This window comes from Cherax quadricarinatus, chromosome 11 (genome assembly GCF_038502225.1).
Source record: "Cherax quadricarinatus isolate ZL_2023a chromosome 11, ASM3850222v1, whole genome shotgun sequence".
NCBI classification, from domain to species: Eukaryota; Metazoa; Arthropoda; class Malacostraca; order Decapoda; family Parastacidae; genus Cherax; species Cherax quadricarinatus.
The window spans coordinates 49,023,944-49,046,476 of NC_091302.1; the positions used below are offsets into that span (position 1 = coordinate 49,023,944).

General features: G+C 45.4%; 1 protein-coding gene across 4 annotated transcripts in view; it reads right to left on the reverse strand.

Annotated features, from left to right (window-relative positions):
- The window catches only part of LOC138852565 (hexosaminidase D), a 330,048-nt gene that overhangs the window by 301,135 nt on the left and 6,380 nt on the right, over window positions 1-22,533 (reverse strand). The gene's annotated exons all lie outside the window — the stretch shown is intronic.

Below are 22,533 nucleotides of genomic sequence, written 5' to 3' on the forward strand. Positions count from 1 at the left end.
CTCAGGGGACACAGGTGGGAGAGCAGAGTAGACAACTCAGGGGACACAGGTGGAGGAGTAGAGTAGACAACTCAAGGGACACAGGTGAGAGAGCAGAGTAGACAACTCAGGGGACACAGGTGGAGGAGTAGAGTAGACAACTCAAGGGACACAGGTGAGAGAGCAGAGTAGACAACTCAGGGGACACAGGTGGAGGAGTAGAGTAGACAACTCAAGGGACACAGGTGAGAGAGCAGAGTAGACAACTCAGGGGACACAGGTGGGAGATATAGACACAGAAGAATCATAAGCACGTCAGGAAATGCTATTTTCAAACACAGTTTCTTAGAAAAGTGGAAAAGTTGCATGATCAAGTATCGGAGGGAAAAGTTTCATACCGTACACAGTTTCATGGGCAGGTATGGTAAGGAAGAAGCACCAAGAGAATGAATAAAGTATAATGAATACTTGTCAATTATCAGTAATAATCAGCATCGATACAGAAACTAAAAAGGTTAATTGATCTGTATACTTCGACCCCCCCCCCTTCTGCTGAAGAGGGTCTCAGAAGGGGGTCGAAATATGCAGATCACTTGATCTCCTGAGTGTCTTCATGTGAGGTTATTATTGAGCAAGTAATAGTTAAACAAGAGATTGTAGATGAAATGGAGATGGAAGCGGTGGTTCGACTCCTGCAAACAAGAATCGAGTACACAGTCAGAATACACACACACACACACACACACACACACACACACACACACACACACACACACACACACACACACACACACACACACACACACACACACACACACACGTGTCTCAAGGTTCCAAGATGTTAAACGCTTTTATTTATGATAAATTAAGTCAGAATCAAGAAGCATCTCTTAGCACACATTTGTCATGAAAGACAATGATCAAACTGCAACACCAACCCTCCCACTCTAAGTACTGGTACTTTGTCTAGTAAGACATCAAACTGCAACACCAACCCTCCCACTCTAAGTACTGGTACTTTGTCTAGTAAGACATCAAACTGCAACACCAACCCTCCCACTCTAAGTACTGGTACTTTGTCTAGTAAGACATCAAACTGCAACACCAACCCTCCCACTCTAAGTACTGGTACTTTGTCTAGTAAGACATCAAACTGCAACACCAACCCTCCCACTCTAAGTACTGGTACTTTGTCTAGTAAGACATCAAACTGCAACACCAACCCTCCCACTCTAAGTACTGGTACTTTGTCTAGTAAGACATCAAACTGCAACACCAACCCTCCCACTCCACAGCCCCTCCCCCGTCTCTACGGGTTCATCAACATCAGAGCTAAAAAAATGCTACGATACATGTTCGCTAAGATACATCAACCATCGTAGTCTGAAAAAAAATTCTGTCGCTGGAAAATAAATATGACCAGAGAAGAATATCGTCTCTCAAATACAGCGGCATAAACACTGTTTTTGCTAACCAAATATATTCGTACAACGACGAGTAACAAATACTGTGAAGTCATGGTTACATAGCGAGTGTTGTTGCTGCAACACTGGTGGTATGGCGAGTGCTGTTCCTGCAACACTGGTGGTATGGCGAGTGCTGTTCCTGCAACACTGGTGGTATGGCGAGTGCTGTTCCTGCAACACTGGTGGTATGGCAAGTGCTGTTCCTGCAACACTGGTGGTATGGCGAGTGCTGTTCCTGCAACACTGGTGGTATGGCGAGTGCTGTCGCTGTGACACTGGTGGTATGGCGAGTGCTGTTCCTGCAACACTGGTGGTATGGCGAGTGCTGTTGCTGCAACACTGGTGGTATGGCAAGTGCTGTTCCTGCAACACTGGTGGTATGGCGAGTGCTGTCGCTGTGACACTGGTGGTATGGCGAGTGCTGTTGCTGCAACACTGGTGGTATGGCGAGTGCTGTCGCTGTGACACTGGTGGTATGGCGAGTGCTGTTCCTGCAACACTGGTGGTATGGCGAGTGCTGTTGCTGCAACACTGGTGGTATGGCGAGTGCTGTTCCTGCAACACTGGTGGTATGGCGAGTGCTGTTGCTGCAACACTGGTGGTATGGCGAGTGCAGTTGCTGCAACACTGGTGGTATGGCGAGTGCTGTTCCTGCAACACTGGTGGTATGGCAAGTGCTGTTCCTGCAACACTGGTGGTATGGCGAGTGCTGTTCCTGCAACACTGGTGGTATGGCGAGTGCTGTTCCTGCAACACTGGTGGTATGGCGAGTGCTGTTCCTGCAACACTGGTGGTATGGCGAGTGCTGTTCCTGCAACACTGGTGGTATGGCGAGTGCTGTTCCTGCAACACTGGTGGTATGGCGAGTGCTGTTCCTGCAACACTGGTGGTATGGCGAGTGCTGTCGCTGTGACACTGGTGGTATGGCGAGTGCTGTTCCTGCAACACTGGTGGTATGGCGAGTGCTGTTGCTGCAACACTGGTGGTATGGCAAGTGCTGTTCCTGCAACACTGGTGGTATGGCAAGTGCTGTCGCTGTGGCACTGGTGGTATGGCGAGTGCTGTTGCTGCAACACTGGTGGTATGGCGAGTGTTGTTCCTGCAACACTGGTGGTATGGCGAGTGTTGTTCCTGCAACACTGGTGGTATGGCGAGTGCTGTTGCTGCAACACTGGTGGTATGGCGAGTGCTGTTGCTGCAACACTGGTGGTATGGCGAGTGCTGTTGCTGCAAAACTGGTGGTATGGCGAGTGCTGTTCCTGCAACACTGGTGGTATGGCGAGTGCTGTTCCTGCAATACTGGTGGTATGGCGAGTGCTGTTCCTGCAACACTGGTGGTATGGCGAGTGTTGTCGCTGTGACACTGGTGGTTTGGCGAGTGCTGTTCCTGCAACACCGGTGGTATGGCGAGTGCTGTTCCTGCAACACTGGTGGTATGGCGAGTGCTGTTCCTGCAACACTGGTGGTATGGCGAGTGCTGTTCCTGCAACACTGGTGGTATGGCGAGTGCTGTTCCTGCAACACTGGTGGTATGGCGAGTGCTGTTCCTGCAACACTGGTGGTATGGCGAGTGCTGTCGCTGTGACACTGGTGGTATGGCGAGTGCTGTTCCTGCAACACTAGTGGTATGGCGAGTGCTGTTCCTGCAACACTGGTGGTATGGCGAGTGCTGTTCCTGCAACACTGGTGGTACGGCGAGTGCTGTTCCTGCAACACTGGTGGTATGGAAATTGTTGCTGCAACACTGGTGGTATGGAAATTGTTGCTGCAACACTGGTGGTATGGAAAGTGTTGTTGCTGCAACACTGGTGGTATGGAAATTGTTGCTGCAACACTGGTGGTATGGAAAGTGTTGTTACTGGTGGTATGGAAAGTGTTGTTGCTGCAACACTGGTGGTATGGAAAGTGTTGTTGCTGCAACACTGGTGGTATGGAAAGTGTTGTTGCTGCAACACTGGTGGTATGGAAATTGTTGCTGCAACACTGGTGGTATGGAAAGTGTTGTCGCTGCAACACTGGTGGTATGGAAAGTGTTGTCGCTGCAACACTGGTGGTATGGAAAGTGTTGTCGCTGCAACACTGGTGGTATGGCGAGTGTTGCTGCTGCAACACTGGTGATATGGCGAGTGTTGCTGCTGCAACACTGGTGGTATGGCGAGTGTTGCTGCAACACTGGTGGTATGGCGAGTGTTGCTGCAACACTGGTAGTATGGCGAGTGTTGCTGCAACACTGGTGGTATGGCGAGTGTTGCAGCTGCAACACTGGTGGTATGGCGTGTTGCAGCTGCAACAATGGTGGTATGGCGAGTGCTGTCGTTGCAACACTGGTGGTATGGCGAGTGTTGCTGCAACACTGGTGGTATGGCGAGTGTTGCTGCTGCAACACTGGTGGTATGGCGAGTGTCGCTGCTGCAACACTGGTGGTATGGCGAGTGTCGCTGCTGCAACACTGGTGGTATGGCGAGTGTCGCTGCTGCAAGACTGGTGGTATGGCGAGTGTTGCTGCAACACTGGTGGTATGGCGATTGTCGCTGCAACACTGGTGGTATGGCGAGTGTTGTCGCTGCAACACTGGTGGTATGGCGAGTGTTGTCGCTGCAACACTGGTGGTATGGCGTGTTGCCGCTGCAACACTGGTGGTATGGCGAGTGTTGTCGCTGCAACACTGGTGGTATGGCGAGTGTTGTCGCTGCAACACTGGTGGTATGGAGAGTGTTGTCGCTGCAACACTGGTGGTATGGCGAGTGTTGCTGCAACACTGGTGGTATGGCGAGTGTTGCTGCAACACTGGTGGTATGGCGAGTGTTGTTCCTGCAACACTGGTGGTATGGCGAGTGTTGTTGCTGCAACACTGGTGGTATAGCGAGTGTTGCTGCTGCAACACTGGTGGTATGGCGAGTGTCGCTGCTGCAACACTGGTGGTATGGCGAGTGTTGTCGCTGCAACACTGGTGGTATGGCGTGTTGCCGCTGCAACACTGGTGGTATGGCGAGTGTTGTCGCTGCAACACTGGTGGTATGACGAGTGTTGTCGCTGCAACACTGGTGGTATGGCGAGTGTTGCTGCAACACTGGTGGTATGGCGAGTGTTGCTGCAACACTGGTGGTATGGCGAGTGTTGTTGCTGCAACACTGGTGGTATAGCGAGTGTTGCTGCTGCAACACTGGTGATATGGCGAGTGTTGTCGCTGCAACACTGGTGATATGGCGAGTGTTGTCGCTGCAACACTGGTGATATGGCGAGTGTTGTCGCTGCAACACTGGTGATATGGCGAGTGTTGTCGCTGCAACACTGGTGGTATCTATGGTGGAAAATTATCGCCACAAAGGAACAAATATCACCACTGGAAAACAAAAATCGTTATTGACAAACAAAAACAAAAATCGTAATTAAAAAAATCATCTTTGAAAGAACAAAAATCGCCAATGAGAAAAAAAATCATTTAAAAAAAATCGAGGGTGCGACAAAACTATCAGTTGCCAAAAAAAATCATGAGTACACAATGAAGAGTACACAGTCAAGAGTACACAATGAAGAGTACACAGTCAAGAGTACACAATGAAGAGTACACAGTCAAGAGTACACAATGAAGAGTACACAGTCAAGAGTACACAATGAAGAGTACACAGTCAAGAGTACACAATGAAGAGTACACAGTCAAGAGTACACAATGAAGAGTACACAGTCAAGAGTACACAATGAAGAGTACACAGTCAAGAGTACACAATGAAGAGTACACAGTCAAGAGTACACAATGAAGAGTACACAGTCAAGAGTACACAATGAAGAGTACACAGTCAAGAGTACACAATGAAGAGTACACAGTCAAGAGTACACAATGAAGAGTACACAGTCAAGAGTACACAGTCAAGAGTACACAGTCAAGAGTACACAGTCAAGAGTACACAATGAAGAGTACACAATGAAGAGTACACAGTCAAGAGTACACAATGAAGAGTACACAGTCAAGAGTACACAATGAAGAGTACACAGTCAAGAGTACACAGTCAAGAGTACACAGTCAAGAGTACACAGTCAAGAGTACACAATCAAGAGTACAGTCAAGGGTACACAGTAAAGAGGACACAGTCAAGAGGGCACAGTCAAGAGGACACAGTCAAGAGGACAGTCAAGAGGACACAGTCAAGAGTACATAATCAAGAGTACACAGTCAAGAGTACACAATGAAGAGTACACAGTCAAGAGTGCACTGTCAAGAGTGCGCTGTCAAGAGTGCACTGTCAAGAGTGCACTGTCAAGAGTGCACTGTGGAGTACACAGTCAACAGTGCACTGTCAAGAGTACACAGTCAAGAGTGCACTGTCAAGAGGACACAGTCAATAGTGCACTGTCAAGAGTACACAGTCAAGAGTGCACTGTCAAGAGTGCACTGTCAAGAGTGCACTGTCAAGAGTGCACTGTCAAGAGTGCACTGTCAAGAGTACACTGTGGAGTACACAGTCAACAGTGCACTGTCAAGAATGCACTGTCAAGAGTGCACTGTCAAGAGGACACAGTCAAGAGTGCACTGTCAAGAGTACACTGTCAAGAGTACACTGTGAAGAGTACATAGTCAAGAGTGCACAGTCAAGAGGACACTGTCAAGAGTGCACTGTCAAGAGTACACAATCAAGAGTACACAGTCAAGAGTACACTGTCAAGAGTACACAATCAAGAGTACACAGTCAAGAGTACACTGTTAAGAGGACATTGTCAAGAGGACACAATCAAGAGTACATAGTCAAGAGTACACAGTCAAGAGTACATAGCCAAGAGTACATAGCCAAAAGTACACAGTCAAGAGTACACAGTCAAGAGTACATAGCCAAGAGTACACAGCCAAGAGTACACAGTCAAGAGTACACAGTCAAGAGTACAATGATGGTGGGTGCAAGACGAACATTGCATCACCAGTCACCTCGCCCCCTCCATCCCCTCCCTTCTCAATCAATGGAGTCATGCCCGCATGCAACAATCACAGCCCGGAGAGCAAGTCAGCAGCAACACTGTAGTGTGTGGGGGCCACCCAATTCAGCACTGGGCCAGTAGGTGACTTGGACCTGCCTAACATGGGCCAGTAGGCGACTTGGACCTGCCTAACATGGGCCAGTAGGTGACTTGGACCTGCCTAACAAGGGCCAGTAGGTGACTTGGACCTGCCTAACATGGGCCAGTAGGCGACTTGGACCTGCCTAACATGGGTCAGTAGGCGACTTGGACCTGCCTAGCATGGGCCAGTAGGCGACTTGGACCTGCCTAACATGGGCCAGTAGGTGACTTGGACCTGCCTAACATGGGCCAGTAGGCGACTTGGACCTGCCTAACATGGGTCAGTAGGCGACTTGGACCTGCCTAGCATGGGCCAGTAGGCGACTTGGACCTGCCTAACATGGGCCAGTAGGTAACTTGAACCTGCCTAACATGGGTCAGTAGGTGACTTGGACCTGCCTAGCATGGGCCAGTGGGCCTGGTGTAGTGCTTCTTCCTTCTTATGTTCTTTGACGTCACCTTACGACGTATGTATACACTATATATGCCTCTCATATTCTCTCTCTCTCTCTCTCTCTCTCTCTCTCTCTCTCTCTCTCTCTCTCTCTCTCTGCAGTGATCTTTGACCTTAATTGACTTTAAAATGCATTTTAAAACTCCAACTTTCGGGCGCGTCTGACTGACACTCATCACTCCAGAGTGAAACACTTCCCATCTCTCCTTAGATGTCTGGGCAAGTCTATATACTTCCCATCTCCCCTGAGACGTGTAGTAGTAGTAGTGGTGGCGGCGGCGGTGGTAGCAGTAGCAGTGGTGGTAGTGGTGGCGGCGGCGGTGGTGGTAGCAGTAGTAGTGGTGGGGGTGGTAGTAGTGGTGGGGTGGTAATAGTAGTGGTGAGGGTGGTAATAGTAGTAATAGTGGTGGTAGTAGTAGTGTTGGCGGCGGCGGCGGCGGCGGCGGCAGCGGCAGCAGCAGCAGCAGCAGGAACAGGAACAGCAGCAGCAGCAGCAGCAGCAGCAGCAGCAGCAGCAGCAGCAGCAGCAGCAGCAGCAGCAGCAGCAGCAGCAGCAGCAGCAGCAGCAGCAGCAGCAAGGGGTATAGAGGTTCAGATCGCCCACAATCATTCCTCATCACCTATAACCACAATCTTTCTCTCTCCACTGCAAGTCATGGAAACTGCAAATAGTAACAGTCAGGTGGATCCAAGATGACAGAGTGCGGCTTGGTCACTGCTTCACCTGCCAGTAAGTTGACTCAATCACAGTCAGAGGCAGGGCGGAGCAGGGCAAAGGAGGGCAAGGCGGAGCAGGTCAGGGAGTGGTAATGTCTGAGGATCTCACTTTCAAGGATCACAACAGTGCCACGATCACAACTGCAAAGAAAATGACGCCAAGCCAATGATGATCCTTTTCAAATCACTTGTTCTCTCTAGGTTGGAATATTGCTGTACATAAACATCTCCGTTCAAAGCAGGTGAAATCGCAGATCTAGAGAGTGTACAGAGATCCTTTACTGCACATATAAGTTCTGTCAAGCACCTTAACTACTGGGAACGCTTGGAAGCACTTGACTTGTACTCGCTGGAACACAGGTGAGAGATATACATCATAATCTACACTTGGAAAATCCTAGAAGGAATGGTCCCGAATCTGCACACAGAAATCACTCCCTACGAAAGTACAAGACTGGGCAGGCAATGCAAAATACCCCCAATGAAAAGTAGGGGCGCCATTTGGTACACTAAGAGAAAAAACACCGTAAGTGTCTGATACCCAAGACTGTTCAACAGCCTCCCACTATGCAAAAAGGGAAATTACCAATAGGCCTCTGGCTGCCTTCAAGAGTTAGCCGGACAGATACCTGAAGTCGGTGCCGGATCAGCCGGGCTGTGATTCGTACGTTTGGACTACGTGCGGCCAGCAGTAACAGCCTGGTTGATCAGGCCCTGATCCACTGGGAGGCCTGGTCGTGGATCGGGCCGCGGGGGCGTTGATCCCCGGAATACCCTCCAGGTAGGCACCAGGTAGGGCAGGGCAGGGCAGGGCAGGGCAAAGCAGGTCAATGCGGAGCAGAACAGGGCAGGGCAGGACGGGGCGGGGCAGGACAGGACCAGCTCTCAAACCAAGCCTTCAGGTGAATGCCACAATGACAACCAAATAACCACGGTAATAACCAATCACACTGACAATTAATGAACCAAGTTTACAACCAGACAACCACACTGACAACTTAACAAAGGCACTGACAACTTAACAGAGACACTGATAACCACACTGACAACTTAACAGACACTGATAACCACACTGACAACTTAACAACCACAGTGACAACTTAACACTGACAACTTAACCACACTGATAACTTAACAGCCACACTGACAACAGCCACACTGACAACAGCCACACTGACAACTTAACAGCCACACTGACAACCTAACAACCCCACTGACAACAACCACACTGACAACTTAACCACCACACTGACAAGCTAACAACCACCCACTGAGCTCAAGACCAAATTTAATTTTTTCACTAACTTAGGCTGTCTAATCCAGTATCTCAAGTTTTTTAAAGAACTTGGTTCATAAGGAAACAAAAAAAAAAGGCATTTGTAGCGTATAACTTATGATGAACAAACTTAGAGAGAGAGAGAGAGAGAGAGAGAGAGAGAGAGAGAAAGAGGAGGAGGAGGGATGGAGGTAATTAACTGACTCACTTTCTCGCTAGAAAAAATGACTCGTTTACTTCTAGCCATACAGGTCAGTCTTGCATGAACTGTGCTTTACCTGTGACCAATTTCAGATTTCCTGTTCCCTTGGTCAGGCCTCCTTGTTGCCGTTGGCGGCCCGCCGCTAAACATATCCTTCACAGCCTGGTTGACCTGGCTCACCGCGGAGGTAGTGATCCAGTTTCCTTCTTGAAGACTTCTACACTGGATTCCAGAAATATTTCTGACATCTTCTGGTAGCAGATTTAAGAGTCCTGGACCACAGATGTTGATACAGTGCTCTCGCATTGTGCCCATGGCTCCTCTGCTTTACACTGGGTCTGTTGTATACCCCCTCCCATGTCTCTCCAGTAAACTGTTGCGGCAATCCACCCTCGCTAATACTGTGGGAGCTTCTCACCCATGGTTTGCAGTAACTTTCTAGGTCTAACCACGGAACGGGTGGGGGTATGAACCGATGACAAGTGAATCGTAAAATTCCAGGCCAGTTCGTAAGCTCCGTAGGCTACAATAAGATTTATCAATATGATTCATCCTGAGTCATTTCTCGATGTATTTTATGTAGGTTAAGTTAAGCTAAGTTAGACTGTCCTATAACAATAAAAAATAAAACAATAGTAATATACAATACAGCAAATAAATAAAATAGAAGATAAAGGCTGGGAAAGTTCTGAACAGAAAATAGGGAGCCACGAAACTCGCAAGAAAAATCAAAATACGTTAATCAGTGTGTACGGCTTGTTAAAAAGTCACCCATTTGAATGTCTTAACAGTTAAATATTGTTTGTTATGAAGAGGATGAACCGTGTTGTGGTAACGAGTAATTTAAGACAAGGTCCACCAGTGTCTTACATGTGCATATTACCTCATGGTATAGACCTTGTTGAATGATACTGACGTAAATGTCCTAGTGTTTACGTAAACACTAGGACATATTTATTAGAAAACGTGTTCAAGGTCCCAGGACCGAAACGTTTTGTAATATATCCTAGTGTTTACTCACGTGTCTCTCTAAACCATATTACTGCACATTTCTCTCGCCTTCTCTCCAGAGAGAACATTTCCGGTTCCTTTTGGCTTTTATCTCCAGCTCTGCTGTCTCTCTCGCCTTGGACGGGGCTGTTAACACTAAGCAGTACTCTAGGCGAGAGGGCACAAGTCACCTGAATGGTGTCATCACTGTCATTATTTCCCTTGTTTCAAGAGTTTTCATTATCCACAACATTTGCGTCATTGTGTTCCTTAAAAGGTAGGTCAGCTGCCATTATTATACTCGAAAGGCCCTGGCCGTGGGGGCGTTGACCCCGGAAATCATAGGTATAGCTCTTTTGCGTATTAATTTCGTTCTATAGGAGCGACCCTCTTGTGTTTTGTATATCGTCCCCCTAACGAGTTCCTTATATTTTTTGCACATCTGAGCAACTGGAATTTGTTCACATTGAACATTATTCTATTTTTTGTCGCATTTACATTACCTGCGTGGCATTTACATTACCCGTGTCGCAATTATATTACCTGCGTTGCATTTACATTACCTGCGTCGCATTTACATTATCAGTGTCGAATTTACATTACCTGTGTGTAGGAGGTTATCCGTTTCCAGCTGAGTAGTTACTCTACTCACATTAAGAGTGATCCTGCTATTACCATTGTAAACTCGAATAACAAAAGCAAGTATACTGCACCAAAACAAAAAATGCAACTCTAATGGAACTAAATTAGCTAAACTTCAATGGAAATAAATTAGATGGACTTTTAAATGTGCGAGTGTGTTTGAAAGGCGGACACACGACTGTATCAATTCGTGTGTTTGGCTGTGTATTAGAGTTCCGGCTTTTCACGAGCCACACATCGTAGGGGTTGTACATGCATGGTATACAATACCGACATGTCTAAGTATCGTATACTTAAAGAAATAATAATAATATTATTATTATTATTATTATTATGTGCAACATCTGTGCTTCAGATTCTTCACAAGTATGGTGCTCTTCAGCAACTTCAAGGCTGAGGGACTGATTACCTCCTTTTTTTGTACATAGTTCTACTGTCTTATGTCCTTGAATTTGTATTAATAAACCCACTGGATGGCGAAACATCTACAGTAAAGACTGTATTAATGCTGGTGACGGCTTGACAAAGTTTCTTGAGAGCGAAACGTTGCCACAATAAAATGTTCCATTAGTTGCACTTGTGCCCTTTTACTAAACATACAGTAAAGATACCCAGATGTTTCATGTGTGTCAAATTCTTCACGGGAAGGGTTATACATCGCTTGGGAAGCTGGTTATTTTGCATTTTTTTTACTGCTCGTTGGTGATCATTGCATAATATACTATGAAATAGTGAGGATCGATCTGGGAAAAGATGGATACGGGATAAGCAAAAGACTAGACGACTCACGAAATCGTAACAACATAGATTGCAAACAAATCACGGAACAGGGGAGGATGGGGAGGTTAACCCATGGCAAGCGAGTTTCAGGACTCACTTGACATGGGTTCAGGCTCCCCCCCCCCTTCCCCCGTAACGTGAGTTAACAGACCAGGGGTGGGGGAGTATATTTTCATATTCTGCCCAGAGTTTTTTTTTTTTTTTTAACTGGGCAGTGTCGTTCATCATGAGAGTGAAAGTACTCTCACAGGCGGCACACAATACCCCAAGCGTTCTTCAAGAAACAATACATTTGTATCACTATACAAATATTTTCAAAGTTAAGAGTATTTCAGACAAAGTTAAGAGTGCTTTAGACACAGTCAATGGCCTAATCAGTCAGTCTGTTGGTGCTAGAAGCACGCAGTCCAGCGCAGACAGCAACTTCTCCCACTCTATGGGTTCCTTTCTGCGAGAAGCACCCAAGCTTGCTTTGCAGAGTATTTCACCAGGCAAAGCCTTGGCACAAAGGCAGCCTTGTTGACCTCCTCAAAACCTTTAACGCAACAGAGACCTTATCACACAAGTGCCAGAAGAATGCTACTAACATGAATGCAGAAATGCCACAGCAACAGATAAAGTCTGTCATAAACAGAGGTGTCAGGAGTAGCACAGTGACTAAACTGATGCGGGCACACCTCAGGGTGGAGTAAGAACATAAGAACATAAGAACGAAGGAACACTGCAGAAGGCCTACTGGCCCATGCGAGGCAGGTCCAAGTCCCTACCGGCTTAAGCCAATGCACCCAACCTAGTCAGGTCAGGTCACATTGACTCAAGGGAGGAACACGGCAACCGACCCGTTAGCACAAGCTATCAGGTCTAACTCACACCCACCCACATCTACTCATGTATTTATCCAACCTATTTTTAAAGCTACACAACGTTCTGGCCTCTATAACGGTACTTGGGAGTTTGTTCCACTCATCCACAACTCTATTACCAAACCAGTACTTTCCTATATCCCTCCTGAATCTGAATTTTTCCAACTTAAAACCATTGCTGCGAGTCCTGTCTAGGCTAGATATTATCAGCACACTATTTACATCCCCTTTATTTATTCCTGTCTTCCACTTATAAACCTCAATCATATCCCCCCTAATTCTACGTCTTTCTAGAGAGTGCAGTTTCAGGGCCCTTAGTCTATCCTCATAGGGAAGGTTTCTGATACATGGGATCATCTTTGTCATCCTCCTTTGTACATTTTCCAGAGAATTTATATCCATTCTGTAATACGGTGACCAAAACTGTGCAGCATAATCTAAATGAGGCCTAACCAAGGATGTATAGAGTTGAAGAACAACCTGAGGACTCCTATTATTTATGCTTCTTGATATGAAGCCAAGGATTCTATTAGCTTTATTGCGAACACTTATGCACTGTTGTCTTGGTTTCAGATTACTGCTAACCAGAACTCCTAAATCTTTTTCGCAATCCGTAATATTAAGATCTACATTATTTAGTTTATATGTGGCATGGTTATTGTCCTGTCCAACATTTAGAACTTTGCATTTGTCTATATTAAACTGCATCTGCCACTTCTCCGACCACTGCATCAGTCTATTCAAATCTTCCTGGAGTGCTCGAATGTCCTCGTCAGAATGAATTCGACGGCCTATTTTGGTGTCATCGGCAAACTTGCCGATGTCGCTCTTTATGCCCTCATCTATGTCGTTTATGTAGATTGTGAACAGCAGGGGGCCCAACACTGACCCCTGTGGAACACCGCTCGTGACGCTTCCCCACTCTGATTTCTCCCCATTTATGCAAACTCTCTGCTGCCTATTTGTCAACCATGCCTCTATCCAGGAAAAAATTTCTCCTCCTATTCCATGTGCTTTAATTTTCCTCAATAGTCTCTGATGTGGGACCCTGTCAAAAGCCTTACTGAAGTCCATATACACAATATCATATTCGTTACCATGATCTACCTCCTCAAATACCTTAGTGAAAAAAGTTAATAAATTCGTAAGGCAGGAACGTCCCTTTGTAAAACCATGCTGAGATTCGTTGATTAATTTATGCTTTTCAAGGTGGCTACGAACTGCCTCGGCAATTATTGATTCCATAAATTTTCCCACTATGGAGGTTAGGCTTATTGGTCTATAGTTCGAAGCTAAGGACCTGTCACCTGTTTTGAAAATAGGTATCACATTTGCCATTTTCCACTTATCTGGCACCATGCCAGTTTGTAGTGATATGTTGAAAAGATTAGCCAAAGGTGTGCTAAGCTCCTCTTTACATTCCTTTAGAACCCTTGCATACAGTTCATCAGGGCCTGGGGATTTGTTAGGTTTTAATTTATCTATTTGCCTAAGGACCATGTCACTTGTGACCCTAATAGTGCACAGTTTATTATCGTCCTGTTCTACATAATTTATCATTACTGGAATATCACTGGTATCCTCCTGTGTAAAAACTGAGAGGAAGTATGTGTTAAAAATTCTACACATTTCCTTATCACTGTCAGTGAGCTGACCCGAGGAACTTTTGAGTGGGCCTATCTTGTCCCTGATCTTACTTCTGTATACCTGAAAGAATCCTTTTGGGTTAGTCTTCGATTCTCTTGCAACTTTAACCTCATAATCTCTTTTTGCTTTTCTAATTCCCTTTTTTATTTCTCTCTTTAACTGAATATATCGATTTCTTAATTGCCCCTCTCCTCTTTTGATTTGCCTATATATGCCTCTCTTTTGACCAATCAGATATTTTAATCTATTGTTCATCCATTTAGGATCATTTTTGTTTGATCTGATTTCCCTATTTGGAACATAATTTGACTGAGCAGCTAGAACTATGCCCTGGAAAGCATCATATCGGCAACCATCACCACCTACCTGACCCCTAGTCAGGTCATTCCAGTTCAGCCCACCTAAGTAATTTTTCAGTCCTATGAAATCAGCCAAGCGAAAGTCAGGGACGGAGACTTGATTGCCATTATTAGGGGAATTCCATGATATGTTAAAACTGAGTGATTTGTGATCACTCTCCCCAAGCTCATCATTAACCTCAAGATTATTAATTAGTGTTTCCCTACTGGCAAGAACCAAGTCAAGGAGGTTATTTCCCCTAGTTGGCTCTGTCACAAACTGTTTTAAAAAACAATCCTGGATCGTATCAAGAAAGTCACCCGACTCTAAATTTCCTGTCAAATTGCTCCAGTCAATCTGTCTATAGTTGAAATCTCCCATTAGCACAACATTTTCGTATGTAGATGCCTTACGAATTTCGTCCCATAGAAGTTTACTGCACTCCCTATCAAGATTTGGGGCCCTGTAAATCACACCCAAAATTAGTTTTTCTCGGCCCTCGAGAAGCTGTAACCAAACAGATTCAGTGGCTGACGCTTCTAATTTAATATCTTGTCTAACACAACAATTTAAATTGTCTCTGACATACATCGCTACTCCACCACCTTTCCTGTTGACCCTGTCAGTGTGGAATAATTTATAGCCTTGTATGTGACATTCAGATGGCATCTCTCTATCTTTCAGATTGAGCCAGGTCTCTGTTATAGCAATAATATCTATGTTTCCTGCACTTGCAATTAATCTTAGCTCATCTATCTTATTTCTAACACTCCTGCTATTAGTATAGTAAACCTTAAGGGAGCTAGTCCCTTGCTGCCCTCTGCTGTCCCCCTTTGTTTTCTGACCTGTTCTATTGTCTTTATTTATAACTTCATGCTGAATGCCTTTTATACATTTACTGTTTCCAACCCTAGTGTTGCAACCTGCTTGTTTCCCACACACACCCATACCTCTATCTTCCATCAGTTTAAAATCATAGGCATTTCACCAATGGCCTTCTCAATCGAGTCTGCAAGTGCTACCACCCCTGCCCCAGAGAGATGAACCCCATCCCTTGCATACATATCATGTTTGCCATAAAAGTTGTTCCAGTTGTCAATGAATGGGATTGCAAGTTCCTTGCAGTATCTGTCTAGCCAGCAATTTACACCAATTGCCCTAGACAACCATTCATTTCCTACTCCCCTTCTAGGCAAGATGCTACATATGATTGGGATCCCTCCCTTAGACTTAATGAAATCTATAGCTGACCTGTACTTATCTAGCAGCTCTTCTCTCCTACCCTTCCCAATATCATTTCCACCAGCACTGAGACAGATAATGGGCTTGTTCCCATTACCTGACATGATATTATCCAGTCTGTTGACAATGTCCCCAACACCAGCTCCAGGGAAGCACACTCTATCTCTCATCTTCTTATTCCTATTACAAAAAGCACGGTCAACATATCTTACCTGAGAGTCACCAACCACAAGAATGCGCTTACCTTCATTAGCAGGGGCAGTAGTACCCTTACCTTCACTGGCCACTGAAGTACATTCATCCTGGAGAACAGAGAAGCGATTTCCTACCTTCAGATCTTCACTCTTAACTTTCCTTACTCTGATGCGCCTCCCATTACTGTGAACAACTCGCCACTTGTAGCAGGTGCTGGGCTGCACCTCACTGCTGGTACCCGTTGCTACCTCCCCACCTACAGCCTCCTCACAGTGAGAGACAGTACTCACCCCCCTGCAGCGGGCCTACTGACCCACACTTGGCAGGTCCTTGTCAAACCCACGGACAAGACTAACCCTCATAAATCAATCAGGCTAACATGGAATTCCGTTAACAATGTAAATAACGGAGTACAAATCAGCAACTACAATGCAAGTAACTTACGTCACAGACGCAAACAAGAGACATAAAACCGTCTTAGAAGTGAAATACAACACCGAAAAGTTGATGAAAGGGGCACATGTATGATGATTAAGACACATGTGCAACATGTGATGAATGGTTTTGGTTTAGAAAACCGACAAGTTGAAGAATTGAGACACTTATGCAACACATGGGAATCTTTACTGAAGAAACGTTTTGGTAGGTTAGACACATAGGCAACAGTTAGAAAGTTAAGACACATGTGCAACATCTGGATATCTTTATTGTAGTAGACGTTTCGCCATCCAGTGGCTTTATCAATACAGATTCTAGGACATAATAGGAAGACAGTAGAGCTATATACAAAAGATGAGGTAATCAGTCCCTCGGCCTTGGAGTTAGTGTTCACAGCATCGTGGTGGAGGAGAGTCTGGAGCAAAGGCAAGAAGACTGGCGCTTTTTATAGGCGTCACTGAATGGGACGGGCAGCAGACGAGGGCAGTCACTGGTAGGCGGGATTCCCCAGTGGAAGTAGGTCCTTCCCAAAGAGATGGGTTAGTTGCAGCAGCCGTGAAGAAGGTCTTGTAGATGTCCTCTGAACCAAGATTCCATGATGTTGCAGTGTCTGACAAGTTGTGCAAGAAAGGTATAAAATACCGACAATATGAAAGTTAAGACACATGTGCAACATCTGGATATCTTTATTGTAGTAGACGTTTCGCCATCCAGTGGCTTTATCAATACAGATTCTAGGACATAATAGGAAGACAGTAGAGCTATATACAAAAGATGAGGTAATCAGTCCCTCGGCCTTGGAGTTAGTGTTCACAGCATCGTGGTGGAGGAGAGTCTGGAGCAAAGGCAAGAAGACTGGCGCTTTTTATAGGCGTCACTGAATGGGACGGGCAGCAGACGAGGGCAGTCACTGGTAGGCGGGATTCCCCAGTGGAAGTAGGTCCTTCCCAAAGAGATGGGTTAGTTGCAGCAGCCGTGAAGAAGGTCTTGTAGATGTCCTCTGAACCAAGATTCCATGATGTTGCAGTGTCTGACAAGTTGTGCAAGAAAGGTATAAAATACCGACAATATGAAAGTTAAGACACATGTGCAACATCTGGATATCTTTATTGTAGTAGACGTTTCGCCATCCAGTGGCTTTATCAATACAGATTCTAGGACATAATAGGAAGACAGTAGAGCTATATACAAAAGATGAGGTAATCAGTCCCTCGGCCTTGGAGTTAGTGTTCACAGCATCGTGGTGGAGGAGAGTCTGGAGCAAAGGCAAGAAGACTGGCGCTTTTTATAGGCGTCACTGAATGGGACGGGCAGCAGACGAGGGCAGTCACTGGTAGGCGGGATTCCCCAGTGGAAGTAGGTCCTTCCCAAAGAGATGGGTTAGTTGCAGCAGAGGACATCTACAAGACCTTCTTCACGGCTGCTGCAACTAACCCATCTCTTTGGGAAGGACCTACTTCCACTGGGGAATCCCGCCTACCAGTGACTGCCCTCGTCTGCTGCCCGTCCCATTCAGTGACGCCTATAAAAAGCGCCAGTCTTCTTGCCTTTGCTCCAGACTCTCCTCCACCACGATGCTGTGAACACTAACTCCAAGGCCGAGGGACTGATTACCTCATCTTTTGTATATAGCTCTACTGTCTTCCTATTATGTCCTAGAATCTGTATTGATAAAGCCACTGGATGGCGAAACGTCTACTACAATAAAGATATCCAGATGTTGCACATGTGTCTTAACTTTCATATTGTCGGTATTTTATACCTTTCTTGCACAACAGGCAACAGTTAGGCAACTTTATTCCGAAACGTTTCGCTTCACAGTAGGCTTCTTCAGTCGAATACAGAAAGTAGGCAGGAACAGTAGAGAAGACGATGTAATCAGTCCATCACCCTTGAAGTCGTAGAATTTGAGGTTGTCAGTCCCTCAGCCTGGAGAAGTTCAGTTCCATAGTTCAGTTCCTGACTATGGAACTGAACTTCTCCAGGCTGAGGGACTGACAACCTCAAATTGTACGACTTCAAGGGTGATGGACTGATTACATCTTCTCTACTGTTCCTGCCTACTTTCTGTATTCGACTGAAGAAGCATACTGTGAAGCGAAACGTTTCGGAATTAAGTTGCCTAACTGTTGCCTATGTGTCTAACCTACCAACCTGTCGGTATTGTATACCATTTTGATGTTCAAGAAACGTTTTGCCACACAGTGGCTTCATCAGTCCAATACAAAGTAGAAAAGGGTAAGGAGAGGAGAAGTTTGAGGTAATCAGTCCCTCAACCTGGAATCGATGTGTTGCATAAGTGTCTCAATTCTTCAACTTGTCGGTTTTCTAAACCATTCATCACATCTGTCAAACACTGCAACATCATGGGATCTTCGTACAAAGGCTTCAACGCTTGCCCAACCTTTGGACGACGACCTACTTACACTAGTGGCAGGTCCCACTGTGATCCCGCCTCCTCCTGCTTCACCTCATCTGACTGCAGTATATAAGCCACCTCTCTGGCCCTATGCTGCACTTCCTACAAGAGTGATGGACTGAACACATCGATTCCAGGTTGAGGGACTGATTACCTCAAACTTCTCCTTTCCTTACCCATTTCTACTTTGTATTGGACTGATGAAGCCACTGTGTGGCGAAACGTTTCTTCAATAAAGATTCCCATGTATTGCATAAGTGTCTCAATTCTTCCACATGTGCAACAGTTGGGCATCTTATTGTTGAAACGTTTCGCCTACACAGTAGGTTTCGTCAGTCTGAAGGCGAAACGTTTCAGAAATAAATACTTAAGTGTTGCACAAGTATCTTAATTATCATGCTGCAGTATTACTGACACGTAAGAAAAGACATGCGGTAACCAGGACGTTTTTATTAGCGCAACTTTTTACCCTCCAGGTATAACTGTATAAACTTTTTACCCTCCAGGTATAACTGTATAAACTTTTTACCCTCCAGGTATAACTGTATAAACTTTTTACCCTCCAGGTATAACTGTATAAACTTTTTACCCTCCAGGTATAACTGTATAAACTTTTTACCCTCCAGGTATAACTGTATAAACTTTTTACCCTCCAGGTATAACTGTATAAACTTTTTACCCTCCAGGTATAACTGTATAAACTGTACATGAATTCAGAGGGAAAATAACACTGCTTGTGGTTATTATTATTATTATTATTATTATTATTACTGAATGTATTAAACCCGTAGAAATGATACAACGCCTAGGGGTAAAAGAGGCAGTCAGATTTGAGTCAGAGGAAAGGGGTATCTCTATTGCCTTCAGTGGTACCCCTTTCCCTTGTGGATGAAGGGTAAAATAAATGACTTAAATAAAGCCATATTACTCAGTCCCTAGATCAAGGGGTCCAGGGTGTAAATAAGGCCACACGACAACTCCTTGCCACCTTAATCAAGGGAGTGGGGACTTATACTGTCAGGGACAGCTACTTGTCACCCTTAATCTCTTGAACAAGGGGTCGAGAACCTGGCTAAAAGAATAAACAAAAAGACGAAATATTCGATGTTGATAAATTAGACACATGTGCAACTCTTGGGTATCTTTATTGAGGAAACGTTTCGCCACACAGTGGCTTCATCAGTCCATACAAAGGAGAATCTTGAAGAACAAGAGAATGAGGTAATCAGTCCCTCAACCTTAAGTCGATGTGGTCAGTCCATCAATCTTGAATAGAATACAGCATATGTGCGGAGAAGCAGCTTATATACTGTAGGCAGGAGAGGCGCAGCAGACGTAGGTGGTGTCACATTTGTTCAATGTGGAAGTAGGTCGTGCCCAAGGGTTAGGCAAGCGAAGAATTCCCAGGTATTAAGATCCCAAGAAGTTGCAGTGTCTGACAGGACTGTAGCTGAATGGTTCACAGAACCGACATGTTGATAAATTAGACACATGTGCAACTCTTGGGTATCTTTATTGAGGAAACGTTTCGCCACACAGTGGCTTCATCAGTCCATACAAAGGAGAATCTTGAAGAACAGGAGAATGAGGTAATCAGTCGGTTCTCTGAACCATTCATCCACGAAATATTCGAAAAAGCATAAGGGAATAAAAATGACAACTGTTACTACAATAAAAATTACGAACTAGTGTCAGGAATAAAGGAATAAAATCTCCCAAGACCGTGATGAACGCACCACTACGATGTACTGAACGCATATTTAAGACACAGTGAATACTCAACTACAAGACAATGAACGCTCCATTAAAGATACTGTAAATCTCGAGGCTCATATACGCCAAGTTTTCCAGTGGGCCGCGAAAAAAAAATATGATGTTCTATGAGGACAAATTTCAGTTACTCGGCAGTGGGAAAAAAGTGAAGAAATAAAAGCTAGAATGGAGTATAAAACTAATTTTAAATACTCTGTAAAGAGAAAAGCTAACGTGTAGGACATAGCGGTGATGTCAGAGGAACTGGCTCTCAGGATCACAGCACTGTCATCGTCACAACCGCGTGAAAAATGATAGGATGGATAATGAGAACTTTCAAAACAAAGGACCCCAAACCAATGATGATCCTCTTCAAGTCACTTGCTCTCTCTAGGCTAGAATACTGTTATATATTAACGGCCTCATTCAAAGCAGGAGAATTTTAGATCTAGAGAATGTACAGTGAACCTTCACCGCACGTACAAGTTCACTCAAGTACCTTACTGGGAAAGTTAGGAGTCTCTTGACCTGTACTCCTTGGAACGAAGGCAAGAAAGATACATCATACTTTACATCCGGAAAATCCTAGTGGGACTGGTCCCAAATCTGCACATAAATCACTCCCTACGAAAGCAGACTTAGCAGACTCTGCAAAATATCCCCAGTGAAAAGCAGGGATGAGAAGGGTATCCTGGGGGAAAACATCAAGTGTAAGGGGACCAAGGCTATTCAAGAGCCCCCCATTATACTTAAAGGGGATTACTAACAGACCCTTGGTTATCTTCAAGAGAGAAATGAACCATTTTATCAAATCAGTTCCTGACCAGACGGTTTGTGGTTCGTACGCCGGACAGCATACGACCAGTAGTAACAGCCCGGTTGATCAGACCTTGATCCACCAGGAGGCAGAGTCTGGGACCTAGCGGCGGGGGCGTTGACCCCCGGAAGCATCCTTCAGGTATCAACTAACACAATGAACGTGCGAGACAGAACGCGCCAGACAGCGCGCGTGACAGAACGCGCCAGACCCAACCGTTAGTGCACCCACTGGAGGCCCCACAAGGAATTAAATCCTACTTTTCTGTCAATAGGTACCGGAAACTTTGAGACTGCGTCAGAGGAGAGTCGAACTCCACCTGGCTAACCTCGATCCTGTGTGATTTATCGAGCAAAATTCCTCGGCACAAGTTCTTTTAAAAAAATAAGTCAGGCAATGGCTCACACAGTTTTGGATATTACTGGAGAAATAGACATCCATATTCAACCGTGATATCGTGTGGGTTTGATGTGGAAAATATTTTTAAATTCTCTTTTCAAGTGAAAAGCGAACGAAATTTGACAAATTAATGTTAAGTCCAACTTAGTCGTTTTTCTTTGAGTTATAGTGACACGTGTGGAGACGCACACAGTGTGCACACGAGCGTGCGCACACACGCTGGACACGCACACCAATGTGTATACCAGGAGGTAACAACTCGGTGAATAAACTGCTTACACACATTAATAAGCCTTCAAAAGTGAACCTGGTACTTCCTCGGGTCTTCTAAAGTGAACCTAACTGCCACTGGTACTTTCCCAGGTTTTCTAAAGTAAACCTGGTGGCCTGGTGGCTAAAGCTCCCGCTTCACACACGGAGGGCCCGGGTTCGATTCACCTAGCAGCAAACTGGTACCTGGGTGTTAGTTGACTGGTGTGGGTCGCATCCTGGGGGACAAGATTAAGGACCCCAATGGAAATAAGTTAGTCCTCGATGACGCACTGACTTTCTTGGGTTATCCTGGGTGGCTAACCTTCCGGGTTAAAAATCCGAACGAAATCTTAAACCTGATTGCCACTGGTACTTTCATAAGCCTTCTAAAGTGAACCTGACTGACACTGGTATTTTCCTAGGCCTTCTAAAGTGAACCCGACTGCCGTTGCCACTTTCGAAAGCCTTCAGAACTGAATTCGACTGACACTCCTGGTATCTCCTCTCCCCGTCCCTCCCTCTCGACCAAGATGTTGTGGCAGCGTCCAGCATCCCTCGTTTCCGTTGCTTCCAACAAACCCTAACATACAAGCTGACAGCTTCATTTACTGTTGT